Below are 25,302 nucleotides of genomic sequence, written 5' to 3' on the forward strand. Positions count from 1 at the left end.
TACAAGAATATAACTACTATAATACTGCTCACTATGTACAAGAATATAACTACTATAATACTGCTCACTATGTACAAGAATATAACTGCTATAATACTGCTATGTACAAGAATATAACTACTATAATACTGTCCCTATGTACAAGAATATAACTACTATAATACTGCTCCTATGTACAGACTATAACTCCTATAATACTGCTCCTATGTACAAGAATATAACTACTATAATACTGCTCCTATGTACAAGAATATAACTACTATAATACTGCTCACTATGTACAAGAATATAACTGCTATAATACTGCTCCTATGTACAGGAATATAACTACTATAATACTGCCTCCTATGTACAAAAATATAACTACTATAATACTGCTCCTATGTACAAGAATATAACTACTATAATACTGCTCCTATGTACAAGAATATAACTACTATAATACTGCTCACTATGTACAAGAATATAACTGCTATAATACTGCTCCTATGTACAGGAATATAACTACTATAATACTGCCCCTATGTACAAGAATATAACTACTATAATACTGCTCACTATGTACAAGAATATAACTGCTATAATACTGCTCCTATGTACAGGAATATAACTACTATAATACTGCCCCTATGTACAAGAATATAACTACTATAATACTGTCCCTATGTACAAGAATATAACTACTATAATACTGCTCCTATGTACAGACTATAACTCCTATAATACTGCTCCTATGTACAAGAATATAACTAATATAATACTGCTCCTATGTACAAGAATATAACTACTATAATACTGCTCCTATGTACAAGAATATAACTACTATAATACTGCTCACTATGTACAAGAATATAACTGCTATAATACTGCTCCTATGTACAGGAATATAACTACTATAATACTGCCTCCTATGTACAAGAATATAACTACTATAATACTGCTCCTATATACAGACTATAACTCCTATAATACTGCTCCTATGTACAAGAATATAACTACTATAATACTGCCTCCTATGTACAAGAATATAACTACTATAATACTGCCCCCTATGTACAAGAATATAACTACTATAACACTGCTCCTATGTACAAGAATATAACTATTATAATACTGCCCCTATGTACAAGAATATAACTACTATAATACTGCCCCCTATGTACAAGAATATAACTACTATAATACTGCCCCTATGTACAAGAATATAACTACTATAATACTGCTCACTATGTACAAGAATATAACTGCTATAATACTGCTCCTATGTACAGGAATATAACTACTATAATACTGCCCCTATGTACAAGAATATAACTACTATAATACTGTCCCTATGTACAAGAATATAACTACTATAATACTGCTCCTATGTACAGACTATAACTCCTATAATACTGCTCCTATGTACAAGAATATAACTAATATAATACTGCTCCTATGTACAAGAATATAACTACTATAATACTGCTCCTATGTACAAGAATATAACTACTATAATACTGCTCACTATGTACAAGAATATAACTGCTATAATACTGCTCCTATGTACAGGAATATAACTACTATAATATTGCCTCCTATGTACAAGAATATAACTACTATAATACTGCTCCTATATACAGACTATAACTCCTATAATACTGCTCCTATGTACAAGAATATAACTACTATAATACTGCCTCCTATGTACAAGAATATAACTACTATAATACTGCCCCCTATGTACAAGAATATAACTACTATAACACTGCTCCTATGTACAAGAATATAACTATTATAATACTGCCCCTATGTACAAGAATATAACTACTATAATACTGCCCCCTATGTACAAGAATATAACTACTATAATACTGCTCCCTATGTACAAGAATATAACTACTATAATACTGCTCCTATGTACAAGAATATAACTACTATAACACTGCCCCTATGTACAAGAATATAACTACTATAATACTGCTCCCTATGTACAAGAATATAACTACTATAATACTGCTCCTATGTACAAGAATATAACTGCTATAATACTGTCCCTATGTACAAGAATATAACTACTATAATACTGCCCCTATGTACAAGAATATAACTACTATAATACTGCCCCTATGTACAAGATTATAACTACTATAATACTGCTCCTATGTACAAGAATATAACTACTAAAGGGGATGGGAGAACTACAATACCCAGATAGATTAGCGAAATTAGGATTATTTAGTCTAGAAAAAAGACGACTGAGGGGCGATCTAATAACCATGTATAAGTATATAAGGGGACAATACAAATATCTCGCTGAGGATCTGTTTATACCAAGGAAGGTGACGGGCACAAGGGGGCATTCTTTGCGTCTGGAGGAGAGAAGGTTTTTCCACCAACATAGAAGAGGATTCTTTACTGTTAGGGCAGTGAGAATCTGGAATTGCTTGCCTGAGGAGGTGGTGATGGCGAACTCAGTCGAGGGGTTCAAGAGAGGCCTGGATGTCTTCCTGGAGCAGAACAATATTGTATCATACAATTAGGTTCTGTAGAAGGACGTAGATCTGGGGATTTATTATGATGGAATATAGGCTGAACTGGATGGACAAATGTCTTTTTTTGGCCTTACTAACTATGTTACTATGTTACTATAATACTGCTCCTATGTACAAGAATATAACTACTATAATACTGTCCACTATGTACAAGAATATAACTACTATAATACTGCTCCTATGTACAAGAATATAACTACTATAATACTGTCCACTATGTACAAGAATATAACTACTATAATACTGCTCCTATGTACAAGAATATAACTACTATAATACAGCTACTATGTACAAGAATATAACTACTATAATACTGCTCCTATGTACAAGAATATAACTACTATAATACTGCTCCTATGTACAAGAATATAACTACTATAATACTGTCCACTATGTACAAGAATATAACTACTATAATACTGCTCCTATGTACAAGAATATAACTACTATAATACAGCTACTATGTACAAGAATATAACTACTATAATACTGCCCCTATGTACAAGAATATAACTATTATACTGCCCCTATGTACAAGAATATAACTACTATAATACTGCTCCTATGTACAAGAATATAACTACTATTATACTGCCCCTATGTACAAGAATATAACTACTATAATACTGCTCCTATGTACAAGAATATAACTACTATAATACTGTCCACTATGTACAAGAATATAACTACTATAATACTGCTCCTATGTACAAGAATATAACTACTATAATACAGCTACTATGTACAAGAATATAACTACTATAATACTGCCTCCTATGTACAAGAATATAACTACTATTATACTGCCCCTATGTACAAGAATATAACTACTATAATACTGCTGATATGTACAAGAATATATCTACGATAATACTGCTCCTATGTACAAGAATATAACTACTATAATACTGCCCCTATGTACAAGAATATAACTACTATAATACTGCTCCTATGTACAAGAATATAACTGCTATAATACTGCCCCTATGCACAAGAATATAACTACTATAATACTGCCCTTATGTACAAGAATATAACTACTATAATACTGCCCCTATGTACAAGAATATAACTAATATAATACTGCTCCTATGTACAAGAATATAACTACTATAATACTGCTCCTATGTACAAGAATATAACTACTATAATACTGCCCCTATGTACAAGAATATAACTACTATAATACTGCTCCTATGTACAAGAATATAACTACTATAATACTGCTCCTATGTACAAGAATATAACTACTATAATACTGCCCCTATGTACAAGAATATAACTACTATAATACTGCCCTTATGTACAAGAATATAACTACTATAATACTGCCCCTATGTACAAGAATATAACTACTATAATACTGCCCTTATGTACAAGAATATAACTACTATAATACTGCCCTTATGTACAAGAATATAACTACTATAATACTGCCCTTATGTACAAGAATACAACGCAGTGGTAAGACACGTACTGATGTCTTCACTCTGTACATGCTGGAGGGTGAACATGAAAAATCTCAGACAACATCAGAGAGACGGATAAAAGGAATTTCTCAGTGACAGCGATTACATCATCACTACAAAGTTACAAAATTAAGATGTCAGTAGGGCCAAGTTCACACAGTCAGTATTTTACAACAATATTTGAAGCCAAAATCAGGAGTGGTGACGAGTTTCTATTAGACTTTTCCTGATTGTTCCTCTCCTAGTTTGGCTACAAATACTGTATGGGTGAACGTGGTTTGAGAGTCAAGCTATCTGTGGTGTTACATAGGACTGCAGGTGACATCTACTACATTATCTGTACTCAGAGAGATCACTGTGTTATGTGTGGTGTTACATAGGACTGCAGGTGACATCTATTACATTATCTGTACTCAGAGAGTTATCACTGTGTTATCTGTGGTGTTACATAGGACTGCAGGTGACATCTACTACATTATCTGTACTCAGAGAGGTATCACTGTGTTATCTGTGGTGTTACATAGGACTGCAGGTGACATCACTACATTATCTGTACTCAGAGATATCACTGTGCTATCTGTGGTGTTACATAGGACTGCAGGTGACATCTACTACATTATCTGTACTCAGAGAGTTATCACTGTGTTATGTGTGGTGTTACATAGGACTGCAGGTGACATCTATTACATTATCTGTACTCAGAGAGTTATCACTGTGTTATGTGTGGTGTTACATAGGACTGCAGGTCACATCTACTACATTATCTGTACTCGGAGAGTTATCACTGTGTTATCTGTGGTGTTACATAGGACTGCAGGTGACATCTACTACATTATCTGTACTCGGAGAGTTATCACTGTGTTATCTGTGGTGTTACATAGGACTGCAGGTGACATCTACTACATTATCTGTACTCAGAGAGTTATCACTGTGTTATCTGTGGTGTTACATAGGACTGCAGGTGACATCTACTACATTATCTGTACTCAGAGAGTTATCACTGTCTTATCTGTGGTGTTACATAGGACTGCAGGTGACATCTACTACATTATCTGTACTCATAGAGTTATCACTGTGTTATCTGTGGTGTTACATAGGACTGCAGGTGACATCTACTACATTATCTATACTCAGAGAGATATCACTGTGTTATCTGTGGTGTTACATAGGACTGCAGATAACAGTGCTATATCTTGTGTACACAGATGTGTTCGGTTACCTGCGGCTGGTGACCTGTCTCTTCTCTCTTGGGTTCCCGGATTTTTGGCTGCTCCTCAGGCGCTGGCAGTGGGGGGTGTTGGGGTACGGGGGGCCGCTCCTCTCTCCATCCCCTAGTTATTACATAATTCTGTTCCTCACAGTAACAGGGAAATCACAGAGAGCTGCAGATCTGTCGTCTGACCAAACACAGTCCAGGCGAGGAGCAGCAGGGAGGGGCGGGTGGAGAATGTTCTCCAGGCCGGCGAAACGCGTTCTAGCAATGCCCAGGTCAGAGGAAGAGGAGGAGGAGAAGCCTCAGGTAAATCCTGACAACGCAGGCCGCTCCCTCAGCCGGGGAGTCTGTCAGGGATGGATCTCTGATGTTTGTTGTAGTTAACAGGAACCAACAGACCAGTCCGAAACCCTCGCAGACCAGTCCGAAACCCACGCAGACCAGTCCGAAACCCTCGCAGACCAGTCTGAAACCCACGCAGACCAGTCCGAAACCCACGCAGACCAGTCCGAAACCCACGCAGACCAGTCCGACACCCACGCAGACCAGTCCGGAACCCTCGCAGACCAGTCCGGAACTCTCGCAGACCAGTCCGGAACCCTCCAAGTCCAGTCCGGAACCCCCACAGACCAGTCCGGGACCCACACAGACCAGTCCAGGACTCCCCGCAGACCAGTCCGGGACCCCCACAGACCAGTCCGGAACCCCCACAGACCAGTCCAGGACCCCCACAGACCAGTCCAGAACCATCCCAGACCAGTCCGGAACTCTCGCAGACCAGTCCAGAACCCTCTCAGACCAGTCCGGGACCCCCACAGACCAGTCTGGAACCTCCGCAGATTAGTTCGGGACCCCTGCAGACCAGTCCGAGACCCCCACAGACTAGTCAGGGACATCCACAGACCAGTCCCGACCCTCCGGAGACCTGTACTGACCCCCACAGACCTGTCCTAACCCCCCTCGCAGACCTGTCTTGATCCCAGCAGACCAGTCCTGGACCCCCGCAAACCTCTTCTGACCCCCGCAGACTTCTCCCGACCCCGCAGACCTGTCCCGAGCCTCCACAGACCTCTCCCAATCCCTGCAGACCTGTATTGCCCCCTCCGCAGACCTGCGTTTTAGTGCAGGTTGTAATAAATGGTGTAAAACAATGCTAAATTTGATTTCAACATTTACGACAATAAAATATCACTATTTGCGGAAAAAAACAAAACAAACGGAAAAACAATTCTGAACGTCCACGATTATCGCAGTCTACCACAGTATTGTGTCCGGCAAAAATGGAGATCAAACAGATTCCGAAACTGCACATCTCAGAGTCCAGGCAGTGAATGGACACGAGGGCGATGTGAGCGTGGCCGGACAGGGGAGAACCAGAAACAACATCATCGTTTCCCATAGCAACCAATCACAATGCAGCTTTCATTCTTGATGATTAGTGTATGAGATGAAAGCTCCGCTCTGATTGACTGCTATTGACAGTGAGGACAACGTTCACTTTTCCCATGAGTCTTCTCTGAAATGTGTCCTGATCCAACTAATGGAGACTCTGGCTTGTGTCATGGAGGTCGGGGTGTGCGACAAAGAAGGTCGGCAGCACGGCGGAGACGGAGAAAGTTACAGATATTTCCTCATATCATAAGTCCGGGCTCAGGACGGCGCTAATATCCATCATGGCCACAAGGAGAACGTCCTGTAGAGAAGTCACAACCGACCCTGCAGCCATACTGCACCACAGCGTGCCAGATCAAGAGCCAGCACATACTGAGAATGCTGGGAGATTCCAGCTCTGGAGTGTAATACAGGATGTAACTCAGGATCAGTAATGTAATGTATGTACACAGTGACTGCACCAGCAGAATAGTGAGTGCAGCTCTGGAGTATAATACAGGAGGTAACTCAGGATCAGTAATGTAATGTATGTACACAGTGACTGCACCAGCAGAATAGTGAGTGCAGCTCTGGGGTACAATACAGGATGTAACTCAGGATCAGTAATGTAATGTATGTACACAGTGACTGCACCAGCAGAATAGTGAGTGCAGCTCTGGAGTATAATACAAGATGTAACTCAGGATCAGTAATGTAATGTATGTACACAGTGAATGCACCAGCAGAATAGTGAGTGCAGCTCTGGAGTATAATACAGGAGGTAACTCAGGATCAGTAATGTAATGTGTGTACACAGTGACTGCACCAGCAGAATAGTGAGTGCAGCTCTGGAGTATAATACAGGAGGTAACTCAGGATCAGTAATGTAATGTATGTACACAGTGACTGCACCAGCAGAATAGTGAGTGCAGCTCTGGAGTATAATACAGGAGGTAACTCAGGATCAGTAATGTAATGTATGTACACAGTGACTGCACCAGCAGAATAGTGAGTGCAGCTCTGGGGTACAATACAGGATGTAACTCAGGATCAGTAATGTAATGTATGTACACAGTGACTGCACCAGCAGAATAGTGAGTGCAGCTCTGGAGTATAATACAAGATGTAACTCAGGATCAGTAATGTAATGTATGTACACAGTGAATGCACCAGCAGAATAGTGAGTGCAGCTCTGGAGTATAATACAGGAGGTAACTCAGGATCAGTAATGTAATGTGTGTACACAGTGACTGCACCAGCAGAATAGTGAGTGCAGCTCTGGAGTATAATACAGGAGGTAACTCAGGATCAGTAATGTAATGTGTGTACACAGTGACTGCACCAGCAGAATAGTGAGTGCAGCTCTGGGGTACAATACAGGATGTAACTCAGGATCAGTAATGTAATGTACGTACACAGTGACTGCACCAGCAGAATAGTGAGTGCAGCTCTGGAGTATAATACAGGAGGTAACTCAGGATCAGTAATGTAATGTGTGTACACAGTGACTGCACCAGCAGAATAGTGAGTGCAGCTCTGGGGTACAATACAGGATGTAACTCAGGATCAGTAATGTAATGTATGTACACAGTGAATGCACCAGCAGAATAGTGAGTGCAGCTCTGGAGTGTAATACAGGATGTAACTCAGGATCAGTAATGTAATGTATGTACACAGTGAATGCACCAGCAGAATAGTGAGTGCAGCTCTGGGGTATAATACAGGATGTAACTCAGGATCAGTAATGTAATGTATGTACACAGTGAATGCACCAGCAGAATAGTGAGTGCAGCTCTGGGGTATAATACAGGATGTAACTCAGGATCAGTAATGTAATGTATGTACACAGTGACTGCACCAGCAGAATAGTGAGTGCAGCTCTGGGGTACAATACAGGATGTAACTCAGGATCAGTAATGTAATGTATGTACACAGTGACTGCACCAGCAGAATAGTGAGTGCAGCTCTGGGGTATAATACAGGATGTAACTCAGGATCAGTAATGTAATGTATGTACACAGTGACTGCACCAGCAGAATAGTGAGTGCAGCTCTGGAGTATAATACAGGATGTAACTCAGGATCAGTAATGTAATGTATGTACACAGTGACTGCACCAGCAGAATAGTGAGTGCAGCTCTGGGGTATAATACAGGATGTAACTCAGGATCAGTAATGTAATGTATGTACACAGTGAATGCACCAGCAGAATAGTGAGTGCAGCTCTGGAGTATAATACAGGATGTAACTCAGGATCAGTAATGTAATGTATGTACACAGTGACTGCACCAGCAGAATAGTGAGTGCAGCTCTGGAGTATAATACAGGATGTAACTCAGGATCAGTAATGTAATGTATGTACACGGTGACTGCACCAGCAGAAAAGTGAGTGCAGCTCTGGGATATAATACAGGATGTAACTCAGGATCAGTAATGTAATGTATGTACACAGTGACTGCACCAGCAGAATAGTAAGTGCAGCTCTGGGATATAATACAGGATGTAACTCAGGATCAGTAATGTAATGTATGTACACAGTGACTGCACCAGCAGAATAGTGAGTTCCACTCTGGAGTATAATACAGGATGTAACTCAGGATCAGTAATGCAATGTATGTACACAGTGACTGCACCAGCAGAATAGTGAGTGCAGCTCTGGGGTATAATACAGGAGGTAACTCAGGATCAGTAATGTAATGTATGTACACAGTGACTGCACCAGCAGAATAGTGAGTGCAGCTCTGGAGTATAATACAGGATGTAACTCAGGATCAGTAATGTAATGTATGTACACGGTGACTGCACCAGCAGAAAAGTGAGTGCAGCGCTGGAGTATAATACCGGGTGTAACTCAGGATCAGTAGTGTATGTACATAGTGAGTGCAGCTCTGGAGTATAAAACAGGATGTAACTCAGGATCAGTAATGTAATGTATGTACACAGTGACTGCACCAGCAGAATAGTGAGTGCAGCTCTGGAGTATAATACAGGATGTAACTCAGGATCAGTAATGTATGTACACTGTGACTGCACCAGCAGAATAGTGAGTGCAGCTCTGGGGTATAATACAGGAGGTAACTCAGGATCAGTAATGTAATGTATGTACACAGTGACTGCACCAGCAGAATAGTGAGTGCAGCTCTGGAGTATAATACAGGAGGTAACTCAGGATCAGTAATGTAATGTGTGTACACAGTGACTGCACCAGCAGAATAGTGAGTGCAGCTCTGGGGTATAATACAGGATGTAACTCAGGATCAGTAATGTAATGTAATGTATGTACACAGTGACTGCACCAGCAGAATAGTGAGTGCAGCTCTGGGGTATAATACAGGATGTAACTCAGGATCAGTAATGTATGTACACAGTGACTGCACCAGCAGAATAGTGAGTGCAGCTCTGGGGTACAATACAGGATGTAACTCAGGATCAGTAATGTAATGTATGTACACAGTGAATGCACCAGCAGAATAGTGAGTGCAGCTCTGGGGTATAATACAGGATGTAACTCAGGATCAGTAATGTAATGTATGTACACAGTGACTGCACCAGCAGAATAGTGAGTGCAGCTCTGGGATATAATACAGGATGTAACTCAGGATCAGTAATGTAATGTATGTACACAGTGACTGCACCAGCAGAATAGTGAGTTCCACTCTGGAGTATAATACAGGATGTAACTCAGGATCAGTAATGCAATGTATGTACACAGTGACTGCACCAGCAGAATAGTGAGTGCAGCTCTGGGGTATAATACAGGAGGTAACTCAGGATCAGTAATGTAATGTATGTACACAGTGACTGCACCAGCAGAATAGTGAGTGCAGCTCTGGGGTACAATACAGGATGTAACTCAGGATCAGTAATGTAATGTATGTACACAGTGAATGCACCAGCAGAATAGTGAGTGCAGCTCTGGAGTATAATACAGGAGGTAACTCAGGATCAGTAATGTAGTGTATGTACACAGTGACTGCACCAGCAGAATAGTGAGTGCAGGTCTGGAGTATAATACAGGAGGTAACTCAGGATCAGTAATGTAATGTATGTACACAGTGACAGCACCAGCAGAATAGTGAGTGCAGCTCTGGAGTATAATACAGGAGGTAACTCAGGATCAGTAATGTAATGTATGTACACAGTGACTGCACCAGCAGAATAGTGAGTGCAGCTCTGGAGTATAATACAGGAGGTAACTCAGGATCAGTAATGTAATGTATGTACACAGTGACTGCACCAGCAGAATAGTGAGTGCAGCTCTGGAGTATAATACAGGATGTAACTCAGGATCAGTAATGTATGTACACAGTGACTGCACCACAGAATAGTGAGTGCAGCTCTGGAGTATAATACAGGAGGTAACTCACGATCAGTAATGTAATGTATGTACACAGTGACTGCACCAGCAGAATAGTGAGTGCAGCTCTGGAGTATAATACAGGAGGTAACTCAGGATCAGTAATGTAATGTATGTACACAGTGACTGCACCAGCAGAATAGTGAGTGCAGCTCTGGAGTACAATACAGGATGCAACTCAGGATTATTACACTGAGGTATCACAAGAGGATGAAGATTGATCACACAGCTGCTGTCAGTGAACCCTCCGTATTACTGGAAGGATAAATTCAGGCTCAGAAGTGACATCTTACCTTTTTCTTGAATGGATTCATGTCTGTGGGTGCAGACCTGGCCATCAGCAGTCTGGGCTACATGTGAATGACAATGGCCTGCACCTTACATATCTCCGGAATATTAATTTCTGCTTCGTTAAGAATCATCGTTAATGTCCGTACGTCGGGTCAATGTGATATAATTTTGTTCAGTAGTAAAGATTCATTTATTATGGGTTCAGTTCTGTAACGCGCCGCGCCCACAACTCGGTACGTGAGGAGTCATCATCCGCCCCGAGCAATTACTAATTCCCCATAACCTGAAACATTGTAACCAGTTCATGTGATTGTTATATTGCAAGATTCCAGTGGATCCGCACCCTGGAATCACCAATTATGAAGCAACTCACAGAACCCAAAATAATGATACCTTATACAGGAACCTCCTTCACTGAAACAGAGCTCCAAATCCCCTGCACAGCATACAGATAAACATGATAAAGTCACTGCAGTCAGCCGTCATTAAAAGATGGAAAGGAATTCAGTTTAGACATACTGCGCTCACTAGGAGTCTTGTTAATCTGTATACAGGGAGCTCCCCCTAGTGGTGGCTGCAGACAGGATCTTATCATGTATCTCTGTATACAGGGAGCTCCCCCTAGTGGTGGCTGCAGACAGGATCTTATCATGTATCTCTGTATACAGGGAGCTCCCCCTAGTGGTGACTGCAGACAGGATCTTATCATGTATCTCTGTATACAGGGAGCTCCCCCTAGTGGTGACTGCAGACAGGATCTTATCATGTATCTCTGTATGCAGGGAGCTCCCCCTAGTGGTGGCTGCAGACAGGATCTTATCATGTATCTCTGTATACAGGGAGCTCCTCCTAGTGGAGGCTGCAGACAGGATCTTATCATGTATCTCTGTATACAGGGAGCTCCTCCTAGTGGTGGCTGCAGACAGCATCTTATCATGTATCTCTGTATACAGGGAGCTCCTCCTAGTGGAGGCTGCAGACAGGATCTTATCATGTATCTCTGTATACAGGGAGCTCCCCCTAGTGGTGGCTGCAGACAGGATCTTATCATGTATCTCTGTATGCAGGGAGCTCCCCCTAGTGGTGGCTGCAGACAGGATCTTATCATGTATCTCTGTATACAGGGAGCTCCTCCTAGTGGAGGCTGCAGACAGGATCTTATCATGTATCTCTGTATACAGGGAGCTCCCCCTAGTGGTGGCTGCAGACAGCATCTTATCATGTATCTCTGTATACAGGGAGCTCCTCCTAGTGGAGGCTGCAGACAGGATCTTATCATGTATCTCTGTATACAGGGAGCTCCTCCTAGTGGAGGCTGCAGACAGGATCTTATCATGTATCTCTGTATACAGGGAGCTCCCCCTAGTGGTGGCTGCAGACAGCATCTTATCATGTATCTCTGTATACAGGGAGCTCCTCCTAGTGGTGGCTGCAGACAGGATCTTATCATGTATCTCTGTATACAGGGAGCTCCCCCTAGTGGTGGCTGCAGACAGCATCTTATCATGTATCTCTGTATACAGGGAGCTCCCCCTAGTGGTGGCTGCAGACAGGATCTTATCATGTATCTCTGTATACAAGGAGCTCCCCCTAGTGGTGGCTGCAGACAGGATCTTATCATGTATCTCTGTATACAGGGAGCTCCCCCTAGTGGTGGCTGCAGACAGGATCTTATCATGTATTTCTGTATACAGGGAGCTCCCCCTAGTGGTGGCTGCAGACAGGATCTTATCATGTATCTCTGTATACAGGGAGCTCCCCCTAGTGGTGGCTGCAGACAGGATCTTATCATGTATCTCTGTATACAGGGAGCTCCCCCTAGTGGTGACTGCAGACAGGATCTTATCATGTATCTCTGTATACAGGGAGCTCCCCCTAGTGGTGGCTGCAGACAGGATCTTATCATGTATCTCTGTATACAGGGAGCTCCTCCTAGTGGTGGCTGCAGACAGGATCTTATCATGTATCTCTGTATACAGGGAGCTCCCCCTAGTGGTGGCTGCAGACAGCATCTTATCATGTATCTCTGTATACAGGGAGCTCCCCCTAGTGGTGGCTGCAGACAGGATCTTATCATGTATCTCTGTATACAAGGAGCTCCCCCTAGTGGTGGCTGCAGACAGGATCTTATCATGTATCTCTGTATACAGGGAGCTCCCCCTAGTGGTGGCTGCAGACAGGATCTTATCATGTATTTCTGTATACAGGGAGCTCCCCCTAGTGGTGGCTGCAGACAGGATCTTATCATGTATCTCTGTATACAGGGAGCTCCCCCTAGTGGTGGCTGCAGACAGGATCTTATCATGTATCTCTGTATACAGGGAGCTCCCCCTAGTGGTGACTGCAGACAGGATCTTATCATGTATCTCTGTATACAGGGAGCTCCCCCTAGTGGTGGCTGCAGACAGGATCTTATCATGTATCTCTGTATACAGGGAGCTCCCCCTAGTGGTGGCTGCAGACAGGATCTTATCATGTACCTCTGTATACAGGGAGCTCCCCCTAGTGGTGACTGCAGACAGGATCTTATCATATATCTCTGTATACAGGGAGCTCCCCCTAGTGGTGACTGCAGACAGGATCTTATCATATATCTCTGTATACAGGGAGCTCCCCCTAGTGGTGGCTGCAGACAGGATCTTATCATGTGTCTCTGTATACAGGGAGCTCCCCCTAGTGGTGACTGCAGACAGGATCTTATCATATATCTCTGTATACAGGGAGCTTCCCCTAGTGGTGGCTGGAGACAGGTTCTTATCATGTGTCTCTGTATACAGGGAGCTCCCCCTAGTGGTGGCTGCAGACAGGATCTTATCATGTATCTCTGTATACAGGGAGCTCCCCCTAGTGGTGACTGCAGACAGGATGTTATCATGTATCTCTGTATACAGGGAGCTCCCCCTAGTGGTGACTGCAGACAGGATGTTATCATGTATCTATGTATACAGGGAGCTCCCTCTAGTGGTGGCTGCAGACAGGATCTTATGTATCTCTGTATACAGGGAGCTCCCCCTAGTGGTGGCTGCAGACAGGATCTTATCATGTATCTCTGTATACAGGGAGCTCCCCCTAGTGGTGACTGCAGACAGGATCTTACCATGTATCTCTGTATACAGGGAGCTCCCCCTAGTGGTGACTGCAGACAGGATGTTATCATGTATCTATGTATACAGGGAGCTCCCTCTAGTGGTGGCTGCAGACAGGATCTTATGTATCTCTGTATACAGGGAGCTCCCCCTAGTGGTGGCTGCAGACAGGATCTTATCATGTATCTCTGTATACAGGGAGCTCCCCCTAGTGGTGACTGCAGACAGAATCTTATCATGTATCTCTGTATACAGGGAGCTCCCCCTAGTGGTGACTGCAGACAGGATCTTATCATGTATTTCTGTATACAGGGAGCTCCCCCTAGTGGTGACTGCAGACAGGATCTTATCATATATCTCTGTATACAGGGAGCTCCCCCTAGTGGTGACTGCAGACAGGATCTTATCATATGTCTCTGTATACAGGGAGCTCCCCCTAGTGGTGACTGCAGACAGGATCTTATCATGTATCTCTGTATTCAGGGAGCTCCCCCTAGTGGTGGATGCAGGAAAACATGACCACATCACATCAGGTTCTGCTCTAGGGCTGCACTTACAATTATGCATTTACACAGCTGAAATCTCCCAGAATTCCCTGCCCGTCATTATTTGCTCAGAACTTCATTTTACACCATGTTGTAATGTAATAATTACATTTGGGCCACAAATACGTCTAAATGTTCAATCCCATAATTTTCCTGAGTTTAATGAGCTAGACTGAAATAAAGCAATGAAAGACGCATGAAGTAATTGCTGCCGTCCTGCTGCACCAACCAGGACACCGGGATATAATGTTTAACCCTAAAGAGGCCGGATGGACCCAGAGCGGCAATCGTCAGACGGAGGACACGGCCGCCAGATGAACTTCCATATATTGATGTCCCGCAGGTCTCGATGCAAGTTACAATTTTTTAATTTTCTTCTTGTAATTGATAATAACAATTAATGTCTCGTGTCGGCCCTGCAGCATTGATCTCCGGGTTGTAGATGTTGCCCCGTCAAGAATCGCGCACCCAACATCCCCGGCAGCTGCCATCACTGCTGGTTCTGATGGAAAGTGTCTAAACTTCTCAATGTTCCACTTTCACAACCGATGCCGCCTGTCAGTGAATGGAAATGTTCATATCCAGAGACTGTACAGGCCTAATACCATCTACAGCTGAGGGTTTGCTACATTGTAGACAATCCTCTATGAGCAGAGCCAATCTCTCCTGCTCTGATAATTTGTTACAATGTATCAGTCTGGAGTCAGGACTATTGTATAGACTGAATACCACTGTTACAAACCCTCTGCTGTGAGAAGCTTTAGGTCCGGACAGGCTTCACCTTTGTGTCCATAATGTGCAGAGGAGACCATGGCAGCCGCTGTCCGCCTCCACCTGTGGGTCACCGATACTGTAAAGTTCATTGTGACCAGTGCCGGATTAGCAGATTGACACCACAGGTAGCGGATTAACGGAAGTGCACCGTAAATATATGATCCCCCGCTATATACTGCACGGGGTCAGACTCGGGGATACAATATCACCGCCATGTAGTCACACCGGGAGCGGCCTGTGGGAAATCTCCAGGAAATGGCCGATTCTCAACTATTTCTGGTCTGTGTTCTGCAGGGGGCCCAGGGAAGGGGTCCGGAGCGGCGTCTCCATGGAGATAAGTACACATGTAGATCAGAGATCAGCTGCGGATCTGGAGACGAGGAAGTCTCAATACTCAGCCAAAGTCCTGCAGAAAATGTCATCAATAAGAGGAGAAGCGAGCGGCTCACATTGCCCAATTCTACATATTCATCCTGCCCCCAGCCATCGGCACTATGGACACAGGCAGTTAAAGAGCGAGGGCAGAGCTCACATCATTGGGGCAGGAGCGGAGGGAATTATACAGATCTCTCCTGTAGATTTTTTTTTTTTTTTTTAGGATCCACTTCTATATTCATTACAAGAAACTGAATGATAATCTCCAAAGGTGACTCCAACCTTAAAGGGTTTAAATTCCAACATGCCCAATACTGGTCTATCCTGACACTGGAAGATGAATAAGCCGTCCCTTTAAGAAGTAGATTGTGGAGGATCCCCCTGATAATTGTTGGATCTCCTGACAATCTGCTCAGCTACACAACCCTGTGGTCAGATGAGAGCTACAGATGAATATGCCAAGTGTATGCTGCCACCTGGTGGGCAGGTTCTGACAATGCAAGAAAAAGAAATATGCTGCCACCTGCTGGTCAGATACTAAAGGTGCAGGCAAACTTTTTAAAAATATTACTCAACTTATTGCCACAGAAGAGACCTGTGTAGTCTCGAAAGCTGCAATTTGTTACCATCTTTTCAGTTAGCCATTAAAAGGTATCAACCACTGAGGACTCTCAATTCTAAATATTTTTCTACTCAACTTATTACAATTTAAAAAACCCAGCCTTATTTCTCATTTACTGTACATGTATACACATATATACCACATACAAGTCTGGACTGTAGATTCTGTACCAGAAATAAATGCCATGATAAATCATGATCAGCATCAAGTGAAATTCAGTTACACCAAAAAATAATGGAGGGCCAAATACTTTATCAGGGCATTGTATTAGCTACACTGATTCCCATTCACATGCAGCAGTATCAGTAATAGGTGAGAAATAGTAAAATTCACTGTATGGCTATCAGAACACAAGCTGGACTCTGCTGCCGCCTGCTGGTGACGGCTGTGCAGTGCACTCACTCTGCTGCCGCCCGCTGGTGACGGGTGTGCAGTGCACTCACTCTGCTGCCACCTGCTGGTGACCGGTGTGCAGTGCACTCACTCTGCTGCCGCCTGCTGGTGACGGCTGTGCAGTGCACTCACTCTGCTGCCGCCTGCTGGTGACGGCTGTGCAGTGCACTCACTCTGCTGCCGCCTGCTGGTGACTGGTGTGCAGTGCACTCACTCTGCTGCCGCCTGCTGGTGACGGCTGTGCAGTGCACTCACTCTGCTGCCGCCTGCTGGTGACGGCTGTGCAGTGCACTCACTCTGTTGCCGCCTGCTGGTGATGGCTGTGCAGTGCACTCACTCTGCTGCCGCCTGCTGGTGACGGGTGTGAAGTGCACTCACTGCTGCTGCCGCCTGCTGGTGAGGGGTGTGCAGTGCACTCACTCTGCTGCCGCCTGCTGGTGACGGGTGTGAAGTGCACTCACTGCTACTGCCGCCTGCTGGTGACCGGTGTGCAGTGCACTCACTCTGCTGCCGCCTGCTGGTGAGGGGTGTGCAGTGCACTCACTCTGCTGCCGCCTGCTGGTGAGGGGTGTGCAGTGCACTCTCTCTGCTGCTGCCTGCTGGTGACGGGTGTGCAGAGCACTCACTGCTGCTGCCGCCTGCTGGTGAGGGTTGTGCAGTGCACTCACTCTGCTGCCGCCTGCTGGTGAGGGTTGTGCAGTGCACTCACTCTGCTGCCGCCTGCTGGTGAGGGGTGTGCAGTGCACTCACTCTGCTGCCGCCTGCTGGTGAGGGGTGTGCAGTGCACTCACTCTGCTGCCGCCTGCTGGTGAGGGGTGTGCAGTGCACTCACTCTGCTGCCGCCTGCTGGTGACGGGTGTGAAGTGCACTCACTGCTGCTGCCGCCTGCTGGTGACGGGTGTGCAGTGCACTCACTCTGCTGCCGCCTGCTGGTGAGGGGTGTGCAGTGCCCTCACTCTGCTGCCGCCTGCTGGTGAGGGGTGTGCAGTGCCCTCACTCTGCTGCCGCCTGTTGGTGACGGGTGTGCAGTGCACTCACTCTGCTGCCGCCTGCTGGTGAGGGGTGTGCAGTGCCCTCACTCTGCTGCCGCCTGCTGGTGACGGGTGTGCAGTGCACTCAGTCTGCTGCCACCTGCTGGTGAGGGGTGTGCAGTGCCCTCACTCTGCTGCCGCCTGCTGGTGAGGGGTGTGCAGTGCACTCACTCTGCTGCCGCCTGCTGGTGACGGGTGTGAAGTGCACTCACTGCTGCTGCCGCCTGCTGGTGACCGGTGTGCAGTGCACTCACTCTGCTGCCGCCTGCTGGTGAGGGGTGTGCAGTGCACTCACTCTGCTGCCGCCTGCTGGTGAGGGGTGTGCAGTGCACTCACTCTGCTGCTGCCTGCTGGTGACGGGTGTGCAGTGCACTCACTGCTGCTGCCTGCTGGTGAGGGGTGTGCAGTGCACTCACTCTGCTGCCGCCTGCTGGTGAGGGGTGTGCAGTGCACTCACTCTGCTGCCGCCTGCTGGTGAGGGGTGTGCAGTGCACTCACTCTGCTGCCGCCTGCTGGTGAGGGGTGTGCAGTGCACTCACTCTGCTGCCGCCTGCTGGTGAGGGGTGTGCAGTGCACTCACTCTGCTGCCGCCTGCTGGTGACGGGTGTGAAGTGCACTCACTGCTACTGCCGCCTGCTGGTGACCGGTGTGCAGTGCACTCACTCTGCTGCCGCCTGCTGGTGAGGGGTGTGCAGTGCACTCACTCTGCTGCCGCCTGCTGGTGAGGGGTGTGCAGTGCACTCTCTCTGCTGCTGCCTGCTGGTGACGGGTGTGCAGAGCACTCACTGCTGCTGCCGCCTGCTGGTGAGGGTTGTGCAGTGCACTCACTCTGCTGCCGCCTGCTGGTGAGGGTTGTGCAGTGCACTCACTCTGCTGCCGCCTGCTGGTGAGGGGTGTGCAGTGCACTCACTCTGCTGCCGCCTGCTGGTGAGGGGTGTGCAGTGCACTCACTCTGCTGCCGCCTGCTGGTGAGGGGTGTGCAGTGCACTCACTCTGCTGCCGCCTGCTGGTGACGGGTGTGAAGTGCACTCACTGCTGCTGCCGCCTGCTGGTGACGGGTGTGCAGTGCACTCACTCTGCTGCCACCTGCTGGTGAGGGGTGTGCAGTGCCCTCACTCTGCTGCCGCCTGCTGGTGAGGGGTGTGCAGTGCCCTCACTCTGCTGCCGCCTGCTGGTGACGGGTGTGCAGTGCACTCACTCTGCTGCCACCTGCTGGTGAGGGGTGTGCAGTGCCCTCACTCTGCTGCCGCCTGCTGGTGACGGGTGTGCAGTGCACTCAGTCTGCTGCCACCTGCTGGTGAGGGGTGTGCAGTGCCCTCACTCTGCTGCCGCCTGCTGGTGAGGGGTGTGCAGTGCACTCACTCTGCTGCCGCCTGCTGGTGACGGGTGTGAAGTGCACTCACTGCTGCTGCCGCCTGCTGGTGACCGGTGTGCAGTGCACTCACTCTGCTGCCGCCTGCTGGTGAGGGGTGTGCAGTGCACTCACTCTGCTGTCGCCTGCTGGTGAGGGGTGTGCAGTGCACTCACTCTGCTGCCGCCTGCTGGTGAGGGGTGTGCAGTGCACTCACTCTGCTGCTGCCTGCTGGTGACGGGTGTGCAGTGCACTCACTGCTGCTGCCTGCTGGTGAGGGGTGTGCAGTGCACTCACTCTGCTGCCGCCTGCTGGTGAGGGGTGTGCAGTGCACTCACTCTGCTGCCGCCTGCTGGTGAGGGGTGTGCAGTGCACTCACTCTGCTGCCGCCTGCTGGTGAGGGGTGTGCAGTGCACTCACTCTGCTGCCGCCTGCTGGTGAGGGGTGTGCAGTGCACTCACTCTGCTGCCGCCTGCTGGTGACCGGTGTGCAGTGCACTCACTCTGCTGCCGCCTGCTGGTGACGGGTGTGAAGTGCACTCACTCTGCTGCCGCCTGCTGGTGAGGGGTGTGCAGTGCACTCACTCTGCTGCCGCCTGCTGGTGAGGGGTGTGCAGTGCACTCACTCTGCTGCCGCCTGCTGGTGAGGGGTGTGCAGTGCACTCACTCTGCTGCCGCCTGCTGGTGACGGGTGTGAAGTGCACTCACTCTGCTGCCGCCTGCTGGTGAGGGGTGTGCAGTGCACTCACTCTGCTGCCGCCTGCTGGTGAGGGGTGTGCAGTGCACTCACTCTGCTGCCGCCTGCTGGTGACGGGTGTGCAGTGCACTCACTCTGCTGCCGCCTGCTGGTGACGGGTGTGCAGTGCACTCACTCTGCTGCCGCCTGCTGGTGACGGGTGTGCAGTGCACTCACTCTGCTGCCGCCTGCTGGTGACGGGTGTGCAGTGCACTCACTCTGCTGCCGCCTGCTGGTGACCGGTGTGCAGTGCACTCACTCTGCTGCCGCCTGCTGGTGACGGGTGTGCAGTGCACTCACTGCTGCTGCCTGCTGGTGAGGGGTGTGCAGTGCACTCACTCTGCTGCCGCCTGCTGGTGAGGGGTGTGCAGTGCACTCACTCTGCTGCCGCCTGCTGGTGAGGGGTGTGCAGTGCACTCACTCTGCTGCCGCCTGCTGGTGAGGGGTGTGCAGTGCACTCACTCTGCTGCCGCCTGCTGGTGAGGGGTGTGCAGTGCACTCACTCTGCTGCCGCCTGCTGGTGACCGGTGTGCAGTGCACTCACTCTGCTGCCGCCTGCTGGTGACGGGTGTGAAGTGCACTCACTCTGCTGCCGCCTGCTGGTGAGGGGTGTGCAGTGCACTCACTCTGCTGCCGCCTGCTGGTGAGGGGTGTGCAGTGCACTCACTCTGCTGCCGCCTGCTGGTGAGGGGTGTGCAGTGCACTCACTCTGCTGCCGCCTGCTGGTGACGGGTGTGAAGTGCACTCACTCTGCTGCCGCCTGCTGGTGAGGGGTGTGCAGTGCACTCACTCTGCTGCCGCCTGCTGGTGAGGGGTGTGCAGTGCACTCACTCTGCTGCCGCCTGCTGGTGAGGGGTGTGCAGTGCACTCACTCTGCTGCCGCCTGCTGGTGACGGGTGTGAAGTGCACTCACTCTGCTGCCGCCTGCTGGTGAGGGGTGTGCAGTGCACTCACTCTGCTGCCGCCTGCTGGTGAGGGGTGTGCAGTGCACTCACTCTGCTGCCGCCTGCTGGTGACGGGTGTGCAGTGCACTCACTCTGCTGCCGCCTGCTGGTGACGGGTGTGCAGTGCACTCACACACATTGGAAGTCGCTGTCTGATGATCGGAACATTGCACAATTCCTCCTTCACTTCGAAGTTTCGTAACAACACAGAACTGGAATTATTAATATCAGAGATCTGGCCGCCACCATGCAGTAAAGTTCAGAAACGGCTCCAGTCCCCACAGCAACCAAGTAACAGCGACCAAACACCTCAGACGATGGCCACAGGCGGAATGTCACACAAATATCACGGGGAGATGTGGGCGCGGGGAGGATGGCACACGGCTAATGGCGTGAGATTCCCAGACAGGAAGCGGCTTATTACAGGTTAGTGGCAGATAATAGCACCATGAACACGGCTTATAATAACTCAGGACGGAGACTAACGACTGCAAGATACTTACCCATCCTGCCAGGCTCAGTGGCCATTAGTAAGGGGCACTCGGGATACGTGCCCATCCTGCCAGGCTCAGTGGGCATTAGTAAGGGGCACTCGGGATACTCGCCCATCCTGCCAGGCTCTGTGGCCATTAGTAAGGGGCACTCGGGATACGTGCCCATCCTGCCAGGCTCAGTGGGCATTAGTAAGGGGCACTCGGGATACTCGCCCATCCTGCCAGGCTCAGTGGGCATTAGTAAGGGGCACTCGGGATACTCGCCCATCCTGCCAGGCTCAGTGGGCATTAGTACGGGTCACTCGGGATACTCGCCCATCCTGCCAGGCTCAGTGGGCATTAGTAAGGGGCACTCGGGATACTCACCCATCCTGCCAGGCTCAGTGGCCATTATTAGTAAGGGGCACTCGGGATACTCGCCCATCCTGCCAGGCTCTGTGGCCATTAGTAAGGGGCACTCGGGATACGTGCCCATCCTGCCAGGCTCAGTGGCCATTAGTAAGGGGCACTCGGGATACTCGCCCATCCTGCCAGGCTCAGTGGCATTAGTAAGGGGCACTCGGGATACTCGCCCATCCTGCCAGGCTCAGTGGCATTAGTAAGGGGCACTCGGGATCCGTGCCCATCCTGCCAGGCTCAGTGGGCATTAGTAAGGGGCACTCGGGATACTCACCCATCCTGCCAGGCTCAGTGGCCATTATTAGTAAGGGGCACTCGGGATACGTGCCCATCCTGCCAGGCTCAGTGGCCATTAGTAAGGGGCACTCGGGATACTCGCCCATCCTGCCAGGCTCAGTGGCATTAGTAAGGGGCACTCGGGATACTCGCCCATCCAGCCAGGCTCAGTGGGCATTAGTAAGGGGCACTCGGGATACTCGCCCATCCTGCCAGGCTCAGTGGCCATTAGTAAGGGGCACTCGGGATACGTGCCCATCCTGCCAGGCTCAGTGGGCATTAGTAAGGGGCACTCGGGATACTCGCCCATCCTGCCAGGCTCAGTGGGCATTAGTACGGGTCACTCGGGATACTCGCCCATCCTGCCAGGCTCAGTGGCCATTAGTAAGGGGCACTCGGGATCCGTGCCCATCCTGCCAGGCTCAGTGGGCATTAGTAAGGGGCACTCGGGATACTCACCCATCCTGCCAGGCTCAGTGGCCATTATTAGTAAGGGGCACTCGGGATACTCGCCCATCCTGCCAGGCTCTGTGGCCATTAGTAAGGGGCACTCGGGATACGTGCCCATCCTGCCAGGCTCAGTGGCCATTAGTAAGGGGCACTCGGGATACTCGCCCATCCTGCCAGGCTCAGTGGCATTAGTAAGGGGCACTCGGGATACTCGCCCATCCTGCCAGGCTCAGTGGCATTAGTAAGGGGCACTCGGGATACTCGCCCATCCTGCCAGGCTCAGTGGGCATTATTAAGGGGCACTCGGGATACGTGCCCATCCTGCCAGGCTCAGTGGGCATTAGTATGGGTCACTCTGGATACTCGCCCATCCTGCCAAGCTCAGTGGGCATTAGTAAGGGTCACTCTGGATACTCGCCCATCCTGCCAAGCTCAGTGGGCATTAGTAAGGGGCACTCTGGATACTCACCCATCCTGCCAGGCTCAGTGGGCATTAGTACGGGTCACTCAGGATACTCGCCCATCCTGCCAAGCTCAGTGGGCATTAGTAAGGGTCACTCTGGATACTCGCCCATCCTGCCAAGCTCAGTGGGCATTAGTAAGGGGCACTCTGGATACTCACCCATCCTGCCAGGCTCAGTGGGCATTAGTACGGGTCACTCAGGATACTCGCCCATCCTGCCAAGCTCAGTGGGCATTAGTAAGGGGCACTCGGGATACTCGCCCATCCTGCCAGGCTCAGTGGGCATTAGTAAGGGGCACTCGGGATACTCACCCATCCTGCCAGGCTCAGTGGCCATTATTAGTAAGGGGCACTCGGTATACTCGCCCATCCTGCCAGGCTCAGCGGGCATTAGTAAGGGTCACTCTGGATACTCGCCCATCCTGCCAGGCTCAGTGGGCATTAGTAAGGGTCACTCTGGATACTCGCCCATCCTGCCAGGCTCAGTGGGCATTAGTAAGGGTCACTCTGGATACGTGCCCATCCTGCCAAGCTCAGTGGGCATTAGTAAGGGCACTCTGGATACTCGCCCATCCTGCCAAGCTCAGTGGGCATTAGTAAGGGGCACTCGGGATACTCACCCATCCTGCCAGGCTCAGTGGGCATTAGTACGGGTCACTCAGGATACTCGCCCATCCTGCCAGGCTCAGTGGGCATTAGTAAGGGGCACTCGGGATACTCACCCATCCTGCCAAACTCAGTGGGCATTAGTAAGGGGCACTCGGGATACTCACCCATCCTGCCAAGCTCAGTGGGCATTAGTAAGGGGCACTCGGGATACTCACCCATCCTGCCAGGTTCAGTGGGCATTAGTAAGGGGCACTCGGGATACTCGCCCATCCTGCCAGGCTCAGTGGGCATTAGTAAGGAGCACTCGGGATACTCACCCATCCTGCCAGGCTCAGTGGGCATTAGTAAGGGGCACTCGGGATACTCACCCATCCTGCCAGGCTCAGTGGCCATTATTAGTAAGGGGCACTCGGTATACTCGCCCATCCTGCCAGGCTCAGCGGGCATTAGTAAGGGTCACTCGGGATACGTCCCCTTCCTGCCATGCTCAGTGGGCATTAGTAAGGGGCACTTGGGATACTCGCCCATCCTGCCAGGCTCAGTGGGCATTAGTAAGGTTCACTTGGGATACGTCCCCATCCTGCCAGGCTCAGTGACCATTAGTAAGGGGCACTCTGGATTCTTGTCCATCCTGCCAGGCTCAGTGGCCATTAGTAAGGGGCACTCGGGATACTCGCCCATCCAGCCAGGCTCAGTGGGCATTAGTAAGGGGCACTCGGGATACTCGCCCATCCTGCCAGGCTCAGTGGGCATTAGTAAGGAGCACTCGGGATACGCTCCCATCCTGCCAGGCTCAGTGAGCATTAGTAAGGGGCACTCGGGATACTCGCCCATCCTGCCAGGCTCAGTGGGCATTAGTAAGGGGCACTTGGGATACTCGCCCATCCTGCCAGGCTCAGTGGCCATTAGTAAGGAGCACTCGGGATACTCGCCCATCCTACCAGGCTCAGTGGGCATTAGTAAGGGGCACTCGGGATACTCGCCATCCTGCCAGGCTCAGTGGGCATTAGTAAGGGTCACTTGGGATACGTGCCCATCCTGCCAGGCTCAGTGGCCATTAGTAAGGGGCACTCGGCACCTGTCACCCGTGTGCAGCACCAAGTGAAGGATTAATGACTCCGCTGACGACACTACACTATAAGACACTTTGTATTTAATTTGCAAATTCTCTGCTTGAATTCAAGAACTAGAAACTGATAATTACATCCTGTCTCACCACTGAGGATCTAAGGTACCTTCACACATAACGATATTGTTAACGATATCGTTGCTTTTTGTGACGTAGCAACGATATAGTTAAGGAAATCGTTCTGTGTGACAGCGACAAATGATCAGGATCCTGCTGTGATATCGTTGGTCGCTGGGGAAAGTCCAGAACTTTATTTCGTCGCTGGCTCTCCCGCTGACATCGCTGAATCGGCGTGTGTGACGCCGATCCAGCGATGTCTTCACTGGTAACCAGGGTAAACATCGGGTAACTAAGCGCAGGGCCGATGTTTACCCTGGTTACCAGCGTAAACG

At 48.7% G+C, this 25,302-nt stretch overlaps 1 protein-coding gene across 11 annotated transcripts in view; it reads right to left on the bottom strand.

The window, feature by feature from the left end:
• Positions 1-25,302, bottom strand: part of ABLIM1 (actin binding LIM protein 1) — a 330,044-nt gene that overhangs the window by 113,633 nt on the left and 191,109 nt on the right. The window lies entirely within an intron of this gene.

The sequence above is a fragment of the Ranitomeya imitator genome, chromosome 2, assembly GCF_032444005.1.
Source record: "Ranitomeya imitator isolate aRanImi1 chromosome 2, aRanImi1.pri, whole genome shotgun sequence".
NCBI classification, from domain to species: domain Eukaryota; kingdom Metazoa; phylum Chordata; class Amphibia; order Anura; family Dendrobatidae; genus Ranitomeya; species Ranitomeya imitator.